Source organism: Dryas octopetala, chromosome 2 (assembly GCF_963921425.1).
Source record: "Dryas octopetala chromosome 2, drDryOcto1.1, whole genome shotgun sequence".
Classification (NCBI taxonomy): Eukaryota; Viridiplantae; Streptophyta; class Magnoliopsida; order Rosales; family Rosaceae; genus Dryas; species Dryas octopetala.
In genome coordinates this window covers 15649772-15666947 of record NC_141367.1, presented here as the reverse complement: position 1 = coordinate 15666947, position 17176 = coordinate 15649772, and the positions used below count along the sequence as shown (strand labels likewise).

Sequence of the window (17176 nt, the reverse complement as noted above, 5' to 3'; positions counted from 1 at the left end):
TTTTTCAGAAAGTGTTTTTGCTCAATAGCGCTTTTGCAAGAAGCACGTTCTTCTGCTCAGAAGCACATACAATTTTTTATAAAATTCTAAATGCTTCATGTAAAAGCACTTGGAAATGCTTTTTGAGAAATCACTTGACAAGTACTTATAAAAAAACCTAGCAAAAGTGCTTTTATAATGTATAAACACTTATATTTATTTATGTCAAATCCTACTAAAAGATTTTTTATTAATCTGAAAGCGTTTTTGATAGTTCTAAAAGCAATGCTAAACTAGCCCTAAAAATCAAGGACAATATAATTACACATTTATACATCACTCGTATTATTTATCTCATCTTCTTCCAATTAGCTCTCTTTCCTTACACCGAACTCTAACTTTCATCACATCATGTGTTGGGTGACCTTATAAATGTTAAAAAAATAAAATTGAACTTATCAAAGTACAAAGTGATTTGTTATTATAGAAAATATTATTAGGTGGCGCACATAAAAAAATGGATATAAAAAGAATTATATAATTTTCAAGAATTAATATGTGAAGAAATATGATAACTATAGACCACCACTGGCCTTTTGGTTAAAAAAGAAAAGGTGTTGTTGGTCTTTCAGGAGGAATAAGAGTTACTAGGTGCTTTATGATTCGTATTATAAATGAGAATGAAACATTCCGTTAATCTCCACTTTCTATTTCTTTTGTTAGATAAAAATGGGAGTGATTTTGCTTACTTTGATGATGGTCTTGGGTTACAATTTGCAAAATTTTGTTGGATGTGATGTGGAAGCAGGAAGCATTTATAGTAGTTCAGGAACTGCAACATTCTATACCCCTCCATATACTCGTAAGTATTAATATATTGTACGTTAAAATTAGTGTTAAAAATTGTAATATCGAGCTATTCTACCTTTTTAAATTGGGGAGGGAGATTTGAATTTGTGACATCTTCTAGCAAAATTGACAAAAATATGACCAGCAACTAGTTGATGATATTGAATTATATAAAATAGTTTTGTCAAGATTTTGTAGCAAAAGTCAAAAACTGTTTTTCTCCTTAAATTTCCTTATAATTGAGTTGAGTGTCCAAGTTTTGAGGAAATTGAAATTCTTCTATGGCATTAATATTGTTCATATATGTTTTATATAATTTAGTATTGCAAGAAAACCTAAGTAAACATTGAGATATAATTTCACAACCAATAATTTTAATAACATATGGAGAAAATTGAAATGTAAAACATTGAATTAATCAAATCCAATAACGTTTAGTCAACTTACATGGTTACATATTAAGTATAGTGTGCATCCATACAACGAAGCTTGTTGGTTAATCCATCTTTCTTCACGGTTCAATTAGGGTTAAACTCTTGTCTAAGAAAATAATACATTTGCCGAGTTTGGTAGCGATGACTTGTAACTAAGCAGGTCATTAAAGTGATTGGTTGTATGATAAAAATTGAGCTAGAGTATGTAAGGTGGTCTCTTCACCCATAAAAAAATGTCACATTAAGCACACAAGCCTTTAAACCCTCGGGTTAGCCATCAGGTTAGAAGTAGGGCATCCCTACCCACTATGGGTAGGTAGCAAATCACCTACATAAGAAAATAATACATTTTACTTTGTAGATGACATAGTTGGAAATCAACTATTTATTGGTTAAGTGATTTTTTTTCTCTCATATTAGACAAAAAATACAGTTAATAAATATACATACAAAACATATTTTTAGTCGATTTTTTTATTAACTTAGCAACGGTTATTGTTTTTCTAAGTTTTTTTTCCAAATATGTTATGCCAAATAAATTAAAGAGAAAAACTAGTTAGCTATTGGTTTAGAGATATTTTCTTTACTTTATAGAAATGTTTTTCAAATTTGAATTTCTACTCCTCCTAAATAAAAGAAAATAAATATAAACAATATATTCTTGTATTTTTAGACCCATATTTTTCATTACATCAAATATTAGGGTAAACCAAACTTCTAACTTTGGTGTACTTTTGGAAAATCTAAAAATACCATGATACTTAAAAAGAAAGTGTTAGAATATGATCATATATTAAAGACAGGTACAATAATAAATTAAAAAGGCGATATCTATATAATTTTTTATAAAAAAATTATGTCATATGCCTACTACCTTCTATTTCTCTCCACCTTCTCGATCTTTTTACCATGACCTTCGTAATATTGCATTTGCATTATATATTAAATACAATAATACTAGGGACTCCAAATTTAGTCAACATATTTTATACATAGTTCAATTTTGGTCCACGATCTTTTTTAGTTCAATTTTGGTCTACTGATTTTCTACTTAGTTCAATTTTGATCTACGATCTTTTTAAGTTATGATTTTAAATCTTTTTTGTTGTGTTTTTTTTAATTATAATTAAAGTATAAGTTATATTTCATCATTTAATAGTCATAGGAACCAATTTGGAGTATTAGAATAAAAGAGTATTGAAGTTTGGTGAAGTTTGAAAAATCTGAAAATTTTCTAAGAAAAATTGGTAGTTTCGAATACCCTATTTTGGGGCCAATTATCTTGAGTTTTAGAACTCCGATTTGAATGATCCTTAAATGGTTGTAAAAAAGAGATGCATAGCTTTAAAACAAGTATATGTTTACTGAATTTAGCTGAAATTTGATAGGGTAAAAGGCGGGGCAAATTTGAGAAAATAAATCTGGACATTTATTGAACAAGTTGAACAATTAGTGGACCAAAACATAACTTTAAAACGATCGTGAACCAAAATTGAACTATATATAAAATAAGTTGACCAAATCTGTAATTTCTTCCCAAATTTGCATATTCCACATAGCTAGGGTTCACCCATCTTATAGGATTCTTATTTTTCAAAAACTTAAACATGATGATATGTTCATATGCCACCTCATTTGGGATTAATTTAGAAGTAAATTAGCAAAAAGCCATAAAAAATTATAAGTTTAACTCATAAACTCATGTAAAAGATCTATTTATTTTTAAGCCACAAGAAGTGACTTAAAACTAAAATTTTTTCCTGACGCCATATGTAACCCTCATAGAGTTACACTTTTTTTTTTGTTGTTATGAAGCAATATGTAAAGAGTTACACTTTATTTTGTTATGATGCAGTATGTAACTTTTGTAGAGTTACACTTTATAATTTCGTAGAATTACACTTTGTTGAATGATGTGTAGTATTGTTTTAAGTTTTATGCATTTAAAGTTTAGGTTTTATGACATCATATTTAGGGTTTTAGGGCTTTAGCCCTAAATTTTAAAAACTATACCATAAACCCTAAATTTTCAAAAGAATTAAAAAAAAAATTAAACTAAAACTTGGGTATGCTTGAATATATACCTTAGTTGGGTATGTTTGAGTTTGAATAGTATTGAATGCTCCATACTTGATTTTTCTTGAATTGTAGCTTAGAAATATTTTTTGTGACTTAAAAATATATTTTGTGGCTTAAAAATAAATAGATTAGAAGTTTGGGTTTATGACTAAAAAAAGTTGTATATTGTGGCTTATATATTAATAAACTACTCTTAATTTAGTACATACATTTGGGATCTTTAGCACTACTCTACTCTATTGAATATATAGGTAGATATTGAATTTATAAAATTTTTGCTTTTCAACTTTTTTTGTAATATATTTAAATATATATATAGGTAGGTATCGTATTTATAAACTTTTTGTTTCCAACTTTGTTTGAAATATATTTAAATAAGAGTTAAGATCATGGGACAATTTACTTTGACACATATCTTTACAATAATTCTAGGCTGTTGGATTTAACTACATCTAAGGGTATATAAATAAAGTTAAGGTGGCTATCATATACTATTAAATGATGTGGAAATAACTTGGCAATATAAACTTACAAAATAAAAAATGAAAATAAGAAAACCTAACAGGATATGAAAATGAAAAACAATTTTCAGCCGCCAAAAACCATCAACCAAGGCTCTATCAAATTGCGCCGTGGTTTATGAGGTCTACTTTGAAGATGATGATCTTTTTTTATTTTTCTCTTTTGTAATTCAAAAGACGATGATGATTTTGCTCTTGAAACATTGGATGAGGAGTTTGCCCAAAATCATTAGCCATGGCTTTCCTAGGATTCTTGGATTTTAGGTGGCTGTGTTCTTTTCAATCTTCTTTATTATTATTTTCTTAGGGTTTTTAATTGTAATCTTCATTTAATTGAAGAAAACCATGAATAATGATTTTGGATGAAAAGAAAACAGACTTTTTTAGATGTAAAGGACACAGCCATGGCTGATAATTTTGGCTGAAACGTACACGAACTGTTTTAGATAAAGACAAAATCATGGCTTATGATTTTGGGTGGCTGCGTTCTTGTCGTTTTCTTAATTTTTTAGGTTTTTTTCTTACTGAAATTTTTGTAAACTTCTTTTATTTCCAATTCAATGCTACATCACTTATTAGTGTAATGGCAATTGTCTCAACTTTATTTGTAGACCTTTGGATGTACACATATTGTATAAACTATGGTAGATAAAAATATTGTATACTTTCTTGATCATAAATATGTACACATATTTATAGGATAATTTTCTCTTCTCATACCATAAATTTAGATCACACGTTTAGTCAAGAGTCAACTTAATTAATTTTCCAGATTCACAATTTGGGTAGAGAACATAACTTTTTTTTTTTTGGCCAGGAGTAGAGAACATTACTTTATATATGCAGTGCCGGTCCTTAAGGGGGGGCACAGAGTGCGACTGCCTAGGGCCCACCTTCAAAGGAGTCCTACAAATTTTTATATTATGTATATATATATATATATAAATAGTTGTTGGGTTTATGTATAATGGAGTGAAACTTACCTGCCCCCGTTTTAGGGGGACAGATGGTGTCACAAGAGAGAAAAAAGGGAGAAAGAGAGAGAGGGAAAGAGAGAGAGAGAGGAGAGAGATAGAGAGAGAGGGATGCCAGCTGGTGAAACAGGGGGTGCAGGCAAGTTTTATTCTGTATAATGTCTTCGCTGCAACTAGGCTCATCTATTTATTGTGCCAGAATTGTAGTTACCTAGTTTCTTTCATTGGACTTAGGCCCCCTTTGTATATATAAAAAAAAAAAAAGTAGGCCCTTCTAAGATATAAAGTTTGGGTTATGCAACCTATTTTTCCTTGATTATTAATTGAAAGTCACCTTTTAATTTCTTTTTATTTTCTTAACTTGTGTTTGGCCAACTTGCTTCAGTTTTTCCTTAGCTTCTCACGTGAATCACAAGAGAAGCAAGCCAACATCCTCATCTGCATGGCAGTGGGTCATTTTTGCCCTTGGGTTTACACCTCTTCTCTTTCTTTCTTTTTCTTTTTTTCATCACAAGTACATGTCTTCTTTCTGGAAAGTTGGATTCAAAGAGCATGTTTACTTTGAATTGGCAAAGACGGATCTCTGCCTCTCCATATAGTCTTGTGGAAAACTGGTTTTTTCTTTTTTGGTGTTCTCCACATGCTCTTTCAATCTGAAAGAAATTAGAGAGGTCTCATTGAAACAAGAAAGTAATTAATGTTTGAGTGTGTATTTTTCTCTTATATTCTTATAAATTATTATTTTTTTCAATTATTTTCTTGATATTTAACCAAAAATCTCCTAATTAATTTCTTGATGTGATCAAAAATTTCCTAATTGATTTCTTGTCAATTATAAATTATTTTGCAAAATTTTTTATTAAAGGCCCAATTTAGATTTCGCCCGTGGGCCTTCCAAAAGTCAGGGCCGGCCCTATATATATGTGTATACATATATAAAAATTATCTTTGCATGACATCCGTTCTTTAACTAAAGAATGAGCATGGATCTTTCTATGATTATTTGCTATTTGTTATTCCATTTTTCACATGGTTCAACATTTTAGGGTATAAGTTATATATTCTAGTGTATTCTTCATTGTTCAAGATTAACTCGAAAGTTAAAACCTAAAATTTAATCGAAGAGCATGAGTTCAAAATTATTAGAGTTAAAATCGAGGAAGTACCTATGTGAGAAGATGTGATTACACACTTCATAAACTGAAACATGGTAATTTACACCATTAAATATTCTAACTTTTATACATCCACAAAAAAAAACGCAAAACTAATTTTTCAAATTACCAAAATTTTCTAACACAAATGGCACCATGTGGTCTCAAAGAGTTTAAACTTTAACTCTAAGCCCTAAAGGGCTTATACACACTAAACAGATCAAATCATCCATGAAATGGGGCTAAAATGAGTCTCTTAAACAACTTTTTTTGGTCATTCGAAAGACTGGGATGGTGCAAGTGAGATCCATGCAAGAAATTTAGGGAAAAGGCATAGCCCAAGATCACACTAAGATGAGAGAATTAGATAATTTAAAAATAACTCAAGCATGCAAACAAGAACATACAATATAACGTGGTTCACCAACATAATCTACTAAAAGATAAAAAAGATCACAAAAAGAGGAAATAACATCTTCCACACTCAAATAATCTCTCTTCACTCAACTCAATTCTCAATAGAGAATCCTAATACACCCATTAATCCTCACTTGTTTGCAAATTTCACCTAGAACCCTAAACTTTCCCCTCTGAATCTCTCACAAAGAAGATCAATCTCTCTAGTAGGGTTTCTCACTTATCACCTATTCAGGCCTCTAAAAGTCTTATTTTTAATGTATAAAACTTGGGTACAAGTTGGGGTGAAGTGGAGAACAAGAAACTCCCACAAAACATGCTTAAAATACCTAAAAAAATACATCAAACGATAAAAGATACAGTGCCCATTGATTGTCATAAGGGTTGACCGATCGGCAAGAGCAAAACAGCAAACTTTCCCACTCAGGCTGATCGATCGCCCATGGAGGCCAATCGATCACCCATGGAGCTAGGCCAATTGATCGGTCAGTATAAAATCAGCCCCCTTTGATACTAATTTTTAGGGTATCAGTCCCCACTACTATTGCTTGACTTTCTTGCCCCTTTTCCACGGTTTTGAGCCACCACTATTGCTTGACTTTCTTGCCCCTTTTCTATGGTTTTGAGCCGCAAAACCCATCAATATACCCATGAAAGAATATTATATATATATATAGACTACTTTAGGTGTGAACGTTTGCACATGTAGCCGAGCACGCGATAGCGTAAAATTTTACACCGTCGAGCGCTCGGCTTTGGTTTGTTAACTTTTATGTTAGATTTTAAATTTAGTATAGAAGACATTTTACACCCTATGAAGATGAACCCGATGGGAAATGGGGTCAGAAAAACTACAACGCCTATCACTATAAGAAGTGATAGGAGGTCAAAAACAAGTAAAAAAATAGCATGAGCAATCTGTATGTACTTGAAGCTATTTGTATGTATGTATGTATATATATAGGACCACCTTATTACTTGAATAAAAAGAGATCGCATTATTCGAGCTATCTTACATTGCGAATCAATAATCTGAATCGTCTTATTTTTAAATGTATCATCAAAATCAGAATTTGTTTGACCATTTTATTATCTTCAAGATTATTTCAATGTTTATAAGAAATATTGTGTTCGATCGTCTATTTATTCGGTCATAATTAATTAGATGACCACAAGGTTTCTGATTTAGTTGATTTTTTGAAAGAATGATTCATCAGTATCATGGAGACTTAACAAATACATGTACACATCAGATCATATATCATTGAGAGTTGGGCGCACATAAAATCCCATTTTATTTTATCAAATGGGATCCCCTTAAGAAGCTCCTCCTATATAGGCTTAGTAATTCAAATTAAAAATTAGGATTTAAAGAAATTGTAAATTCATGTCACTTCAGATGTTTGTCACCATAATATTTTCAGTTTAAAAAGTTGTGTTATTGTTTTTTTGAAGCTATATTTCTCAATAAAGATATTTTTTTCATTATAAAATTTGATAATGGAATGAGAAGAAATGTGTTTTGAGGTAAAGGCCGGTAGCTAGGAAATCAACTCTCATGATAGTTTCTTGTTACCAGTTATGTAGAACTAAAAATTGTATTAATCTTACAGGTTGTGAACAAAAAAATCACTAGAGATTGAATCTTGTATAGGTTTTTTTTTTTTTGGGAAAGGAAAATCTTGAATGGTTTATGTATCATTTTTGTGATGTTATTCAGGTAGGAAACCAAGTGACAGGCAGTTTGGAGTTTGGACTACCCATGCCATCAAACAAAACAAAGAAAAATTCTTAAATAAGTTTCTAAAGTCTAAAAGCCCACAGTTCAGCCCAATCTAACCCCTATCTATAACTCCAAGGCCTAACCCGTTCAGGCCCAGCTCCCACAACTCCAAGGTCTACACTCCAGCCTACCTTTTAATCTGACTCTCACTTTAGCCCATGCCATTTTCAAAACATGGCTTCGTCCATAAAGTTAATTATATTCAATTTTATTTCTCTAGCTTATCAACTATAGTTTTTTTGGTCCGAGCCTATTAATTATATTGAATTGGTTAAATTTTCAGTACATCATTGCACAAATATATCAATAGCCGAACTTCCCGGCCATTTGGTTTGACGTTAAAAGTTTGTTCCATGAAATAGGTTACGACTTACAGCATAAATCTAAGTATTTATTCAAAGAAATTTCAAACTCTAAATTTGAATGTTAATTGTCTTTTTGACAGCCTCAGCATGCTATGAAAATGAAGACTTTGGTCCTTTTGTTGCGGCTGCAAGCAATGCCATATGGAAGAACGGAGAAGCGTGTGGTGAAACTTACTTAATCAGATGTGTCGGGCCACCAAATAGTACATCAAATCCTTGTAAGAATGACACCGTTTTTGTTCTAATTGTTGATCGTTGCGCAACAAAAGGATGTGGAACCATCAATCTTTCTCAAGAAGCTTTCAACAAAATTGCCAATCCCGTTGCTGGGAGGATCCAGATTGAATATACTCAGTAAGCTAAATTTATATATCAAGATAAAATTATTTAGTACGTGAGATAAGATAACTTTGCTTATGATTGTTTTTGTATTAATAAAATGCAGGCAAGAAGAGGAAGAGTAAAGGCGACCTATGATGCTGTTCGAATAAGAATTACAATATCTAAATTATTGTGTTTTGAGTATGATGCTAATACAATGTTGAAATATTAATGTGACATATATGCTAATTAATGAGACATGGGAAGCACGATTTCTCTTGGGCGTCCAATATTTAAATTTTTATATAGTTAAACTACACATATATATATATTATATATGTCTTTTTTAAATCCAGGCCAAAATATAGTTTCTAAGGACAAAACAGCCTAGAGGTGAAATATTATTTGAAGCTGGGCCAGTTTAATGAGTCGAGCACTCGACGTTTGTTTTTTATTTCTTTATTTTTTTTAATTTTTTTTTTTTAAGAAACAGTTGAAGGGTGTCATCAAAACCCAATGAATCTGTTCAACACTTTCAACACTAAACTCTTACAAAAATGATATTTACACAAAGTATATTGTTTTTGGGTTACATATACATTGAAAAATGAATAAAACAACACAAAACACAAAATTACAATCATTTGGATTCACATACACCTTAATTTATATACTATTGAACAACTTTAAGGTTGAAACTATTCTAGCGTTTCATTTGTTCAGTAAAAAAAAAAAAAAAGGGCCGTCGATCACTTGGCAATCCACAAACATAGAGCAAAACAGTGAAAACACAGAGTATAAGTTTAATTATATCGTATGTTTTTAGCATTTTAAACATAATAGGTGAACTTTTTAAACATCCAATACTTTAGCTGGGTTATGTAATCATAAGGGCTTCCAAAGTAGACTAAGTAATTATTTAGTGCAAATAATATTATTTTTGGTTAAAAGCATAATGTTTTTTTTTTTTTTGTTCTTTTGAATTAGGTCATTTTCTAAATAAAGTTTGTTAAAGCCAAACTATCATTTAATCATAACCCGGTGTATGAGTTTCATTAACTTTAAGGACAAAAAAGAAAAGATAGTATGTGCATTTTCTCACAATGAGATGAGACTAGGGGTGTGATTTGGATTGGAAAATCCGAATCCGACCGATTCCTATCCGAAAATTTCCAATTTTATTCCGAATCCGAAAATGCCGAATCCGAAAATGCCGAAATCCGAAAATTCCGAAAAAAATTGGATTGGAATTGGAATGTTTATGTAAATTCCGATTCCGATCCAAAAAATTCCGAAATGTTCCGAAGGCATTCCGATCTGATATTTCCGAAATTATGCCAATTTATTCCATATTATATATTTTATCATTTATTTAGTATGATACATATAACATATATTTTAAAAAAGATGACTAATACTATTAATATAAACATATGTACATTATAAATATATGTGTATCATAATAACATAAATGGTAAGTTGGTAACACAAAGACCCACATTTTTCCGTACATGTAATTACTATTTTTTTTTATTAGGGAGGGGAATTGAAGATATGAGGCAATTCTACAGTTGTTCCAACTGGAATATCCCACCAATTGTAATTACTAATTACTAAATATTTAAGCTTATTATATTCAAAATTTCAAACATGATATATATTATTTGAGTAACATGTATTTATATACACATATATATATATGAGTAACATGATATATATATATATGTGTGTGTGTGTGAGTAACATGTATCTACTAGTGACATTTATTCTAACAATGTTGGATGAGCTTTAAAGATTAATCCCCCACCTCTAAGATATGTGCTATTAAGCCTATTATACATTCATAGTGACATTTATTTCTCTTATATATTATGTATGTTATAATATATAATATATACCATTAAATATACACAATATATATATCATACATAATTTATTTCTCTTATAACATACATAATCTAGCAATGAAAACCTTGCTAGATTGCATCTTTTTTTTTTTTCCCTTCTTTTCTAAATTTTTTTTTTATGGTAATGGTATGGGATGGTATGGTTCTAAATGTTATTTAAATTAATATTTTGAATTTTCTTTTTAAATTGGACATATATTTTAATTACATCTTAATATAAATATTGAAATGCATCATAATCTATTGTCTTTTAATTTTTTTTGTTTGTTAATTTCATCATTATTCTAAAAAAAAATCCGAACATGTTCTAAAAAATATTATGAAAATATGAAAATTCCGATTTTTTATTCGGAAATTTCAAATGTTTATCCGAAAGTTCCGAAAATGTTATATTCCGAAAATTCCGAGAAATCCGAAAATTCCGAATCGGAATGAGATGTTGAAATTCCGATTTTTTGGAATGGAAATTGGAACATAAATTCCATTCCAAAATTTTTTGGATTGGAATTAGAACACCCTATTTCCGATCCGATCCGGCCGAAACACACCCCTAGATGAGACCATATATAACGCATGGAGTTCACTCTCACCTCATTTGAAAGGGTGCCCCATTGGGTGTAACACCATTTGGCATTTCTATATATCTTGCGACATGTGTGCGTAATTAATACAATCAGCTCAAACAATTATGTTGAATATATGTTTATTGTTTAATGAAGTTAGAAGCTAGCCTTCACTCTTCAGTGTTGTTTGGATCTACAGAGAAAGGCGGTGAGGTGCTTCTGCACCAACAAAAAAACAAGATACGCCGATCAATTGGTATAACAACTTCTTTGTAGTCCTGGATTTTCCACCCTCGAATAGTCGAATGTATAGCGCAATCCACAGAATGGCTCCATTTTCTTCTAGTTCATGAGGATTGGGAAGAGAGAAAGAGTAAGGAAAGAGAGGGCAATAGAATGAAAGAGAGGGGAAGAGAAAGAAAGAGAAGTTGCGCCAGCCAATAGGGGAGGGGAGGGTCAGCCGGAGAAGGGTGTGGCTGCCAGTGAGGGTTGGATGATTGTAGTGGGGCTGCTGCATCAGCTTTTTTTTTTTTTTTTTTTTCTCTTAATACCTGAAAATTTGGTATTTAAACTGAAAGTTGGTATATAGACTGAAATAATATAAAATTTTGGTATTTAAATGAAAATATTGTGATTTGGTACTTTTTTTGTTTGGCCACTTGATTTTTAATTAAGACCTTTGGATATAAGTATATATATATATTAGACTCCTTCCGTTGAGATATACCTTAACTTAAAACATGATGAGGTATAGACTAACAATGAATGTTACAGTTTGTTATTTTCTGACAACAACAATTTATTATTGTTCAACAATGACTATTTGCCTTGTACGTAAAAAGAATAAAGAAGACGTCGAGCTTGGCTGGGCAGTGATGGGGTTTGTGAAAGAGGCAAACACGTCCTCTCACCATCTCAGACCACCACAACCCGCAACATATAAGACAACAAAGATCGGAGACCCGAAGTAATTGTCGTCCCAATCCAAGACTTTCACCAATGTATGGGTGTTATGGTGCAGTGGCCGGTTGGGGGATCTATATGGGTGCTTAAATTTTCCTCTTTTTTTTTTTTTTTATTCTATTTTTAAAAAAATTTAAAATTTTATTGATAATCTCTGTTTCTTAATCCATAAGATGAATGGATTCTTATCCATTTATAAAGTCTATTTTGATAGCCAACGAGGCAACGCCTATTTATTAATACAATTAACTTCCATTATAAACTTTGTAATGTAGAATGAGAAGGAAGTAGCCTAGGAAGCACTGATACGGGTACGGCACCGATACGTGACACGACACCGATACGCAATACGGCAAATTTCTAAAAAATAAGAACACCGATACGGCTCGGATACGGATATTAAAATTATATATATATTTAAACTTAAAAAAAAAATCACATATCATCTAAATATACCAAATAAAACACACCATACAGTGACAAACCCAACCCAATACTATTCATCAGATTTCATAATTATAAAAAAAAAACAGTAACAAACTACCCAATACTATTCATGATTAATTGATACTGCTCAAAACAAATAAACCCAAACCCAATACTATTCATGATTTCACTTTTTTGAATTATAAAATAAAACAAGTTACAAAATTATACATATACTGATATACACTTCGACCAGAGTAGCTAACCCAAACCAAACCCAAACATATACTGAGACCATCAGACCAGAGTAGTAACAGACCATCAGACCAGAGTAGCTAACCTCGACGACGATGGCTGCTCAGCCTGCTCTGCTCGACGGCGATCTCTGCTCGACGGCGATCTCTGCTCGACGACGATCTCTGCTCGACGGCGAGGGCTGCTCTGCTCGACGAAGATGGCTGCTCTGCTCGACTGCGATCTCTGCTCGACGGCGATGGCTGCTCTGCTCGACGAAGATGGCTGGCTGGCTGCTCTGCTCGACCGCGATGGTTGCTCGACGGCGATGGCTGCTCGAAAACAGGTTTCTCGATTCTGTTTTGCGCATGAATAGTGATGGCTGCGTGAATAGTTAGGGCTCTAATTTGCCAGCTTTTTAAAATTGCTATTAGACCCCTCATTTTTACAAAAAACTTGAAAAAATCCCCCATACGTATCTAGACCGTATCTTGACCGTATTGCTAAAGTATCGGTGAAGTATCGGAGCCGTATCGGGTAGTCAAAGTCAACAGATACGTCTAGGATGCTTTGGATACGCGTATCCCCGTATCTAGTGCGTATCGGTGCTATCCTCGGCACCGATACGACATACCTCACCAAATCTGCGTATCGGTGCTTCCTAGGAAGTAGCTTAAGCTTTAATATTTAGCTTATATCTAAATCGAAAACCCAAATCCAAACTTAAATTTTGATGTTGGTTGTCCTTTGTAGCCTCTGCATGCTATGGAAATGAAGACAACGGTATGTGGGTCGCAGCTGCAGGCAGTGTCGTATGGACAAAATTGGCGGTAGTGTGTGGTGATAAGTTGGTCGTCAAATGTATTGGTAGTACAAATCGTGTATCTCAACCCTGTAAAAAAGATGTTGTTCTTGTTAAAATTGTTGATCTTTGTGGATCAATAGGTTGTTGGACCATCAATCTTTCTGAAGAGGCTTTTAATAAGATTGCTGATCCCAATGCAGGTAGAATTCAAATTGTGTATTTTAAGTTAAATTAGCCCCAAAAAAAGTATTTAGTACATTGAATAAAAAATTATAAATGTCATTTTTCTCATGATTGTATTTAGTTATATATATTACTATTATGCAGGTATTTTAAGAGAAACTAACAGCAGGGTATGATATCTATATCTATACTATACTACCATAAACCATAAAGTAAGAACGTTGATGTTACCAACTTTATCAACTTGAGATTAATCTAAATACAATTTGTTAATATAATAAAACTATATTTTATAAAAATAAAATTGTCAAAAAAATAATAATTCAATATCTTCAGTTACTACTACCAACGTTTAATTAGTATATGCAGTGACGGATCTACACTATGGGCTAGGTGGGCTATAGCCAAGGAATAAAATTTCGGGTTTCGAAGAAATTTCGATGGAAATTTCGAAGATTTTTAAATTTCGAAAAAAATTAAATGGAAATGACGGAAATTACTATTAAAATACGGAAATTTTGAATGAAACTTTACCATATGTTTATTTAACATATTATTTACTAAATTGATAAAAAACATTGAAGAAACTAATTATATATATAGTAGGCTTCATGTGATATAAGATGAATATAATGTGCGCTGGAGACAAATACTGTTAAATAAAATTAGTATAATGAATAAATGAAATTATTATATTATTTAAACTTTATAATCTATACATTAAACCCTATATATTTTATAATCTATACTCTATATTGTTTAGGATATGATATATGATATTAGGATTTAGGCCCTTTATGGTATTTTTAATTATTTTTTATATAAAAATATATTAAAGTTTATTGATTTATGGTTTAAAAATAACTAAACGAAACTCCAAAACAGTCAAATAAAACCCAAAACCATTTTTTTTCTTTACAATTGCCCAAATGCCCCAAACCCCAATCAACCCTAAACCTTTTAATTTTTTTTCTCTTTTTTATTATTTCTTTCCCTTTTTTTTCTTTTTTCTTTTCTTTTTTTTCCTTCTTTTTTTTTCCTTTTTTCTTTTCTTTTTTTTTTCCTTCTTTTTTTTCCTTCCTCTTCTTTTTCCCCCGTGAGTCTCCATCTCCAGTTCTTTTTTTCTTCTTTCTTCTTCATCCCCTGCTTTTCTCTCTCTCTCTCTCTCTCTCTCTCTCTCTCTCTCTCTCTCTCTCTCTTTCTTTCTCTCTCTCTCTCTCATCTATCCCTCAACTCACCCTCACCTCTTTCTCCCTCATCTCCCCCCATGTCGCCCCTCTGCCACCGCCCTATCTTTCTCCCCCCTGCCGCCGCCCCCTTTTTCTCCGTCGATCTCCGCTCTGCTGCCCCCTGCCCCGCCCCCTCTTTCTCCCTCGATCTCTTCCCTGTCGCCCCATCCTCTTTCTCCCTGGATCAGATGGATGAAGCTGTAAACAAATGGATGAGGTCATCTCTTGATTCTCCTCTAAACAGCCATGTAAGTTTCTGTTTTATTTTTTAATGTTTGAGGCTTTGAACGTTTACAAGTTTTTTGGGCGAAGAGACAGAGTTCTAAGGCAACGGGGGGCTAGGTTTGTCTCACCGTCGAAAATTTCACCGAAATTTCGAGGATTTCAGCGAAATTTCGATAATTTCGGTGAAATTATCACGAAAACTTAACAAATGTGGGTTTCGATTTCGACACCCCAAAAAATCGAAATTTAATACCTTGGCTATAGCCCAAGCCATATTTAAAAATAATAATAATAATACACCAACATTTTTTGCCTAACCCCACTCAATGAAAAAAAAAAAAAATGTTTCCTAAATTTGTCTCTGCCTCTCCATCCTTCATTGGTTTCTCTTATATTTTATTCTCTTAGCCATTTAGAGATTTAAGGATTTAGGAATTCAATTTTTATGCAATAGTTGTGGTATTTGTAATTTACTCTTAAATGTTTGTAAAATTAAATAAAAATTAATATTTGATTATCCAAATTGTTCAACAACTCAAAGAAAACTCATGTATTTTGTTGATGTGAGAATATGAGATTGCTTTTAAGCTCAATCTGGTAATAGGGGATATAATACACATCAGTATCAAGTTTGAAAAATAAAATTGAACTATAATAGATAATTAATGCATAACTTCATTAATATTTGAGCTTATTGTAGTAAAAACTATTTCCATATACATTTTTTTTCTTAGATAAATGTCATTTTGCTTCCCAGATTATTGCACTTGTATCAGTTTGCTCCCCAAACTATCCCTCTACTCATATATAGTAATATAGTGTTCGTCTATTGATGAAAAAAACTACAAGGTTGGAATGTGTCATTCTCTCAATTATACCACAATTTTGAAATCGACCAGTTTCTAATGTCATTAGGGTAAAAATTTGGTCAATCTATCTCCCTCATCAATGCTTGTGTTTCAAATAGCTGCTTCTGTTCGATCGCTGACCGATGTACAACTGGCCATTAGCCACCTCTCGACCGCTCAACCACCCAACGGCTAATTCTTCTTCAAACCACATATCATATTTTCTGATAGGTAGAGAGGAAACAAACTCACATACTATGAGTCTATATATGACTATTAATTTAACTTAAACAATTCGTATATAGAAAGTAATTAAATATGAAGTAAATGGATGGCATCAAAAAAATACCTTTATACATTCAACATAAAACATAAATATGGGACCATTCTTAGATCAATGAACCAGACCAGGCTAGTGGTAATTCCTAAGGTGACTGCTCTTGAGGATTTAACCCAGTTTAGGCCAATTGAATGTTGTAATTTTTCTTATAAGATCCTGTCCAAAATCTTGGCAAATAGATTGAAACCCTTTCTGCCTGAATTGATTTCTCCTTATCAAGGTGCTTTTGTGGCTAAGTGACAAATTCAGGATAATATATTGATTGCTCATGAAGCTTTCCATCACCTGAAATTGAAAAGAAATGGTGTGGTTGGTCAGCTTGGGTTAAAGGTTGATATAAGTAAAGCATATGATCGAGTGGAATGAGATTTTTTAGAAGCAACTATGGTTAAGATGGGTTTTGATCTGAGATGGATAGCACTTATAATGAAGTGTGTGAGCTATGTTTCTCTTTCTATACATCTAAATGGAAAACCAAGACCTTTTTTCTCTCCTTCCAGAGGACTTAGGCATGGAGATCCTTTATCTCCTTACCTTTTTCTCTTGGTTAGTGATGTGCTGGCCAATATGGTTCAGG

General features: G+C 32.1%; 1 pseudogene; it reads left to right on the top strand.

Moving 5' to 3' along the window:
- The first annotated feature begins 708 nt into the window (after positions 1–708).
- Positions 709–9019, top strand: LOC147293427 (EG45-like domain containing protein pseudogene; annotated as a pseudogene).
- The last annotated feature ends 8157 nt before the right edge of the window (positions 9020–17176 follow it).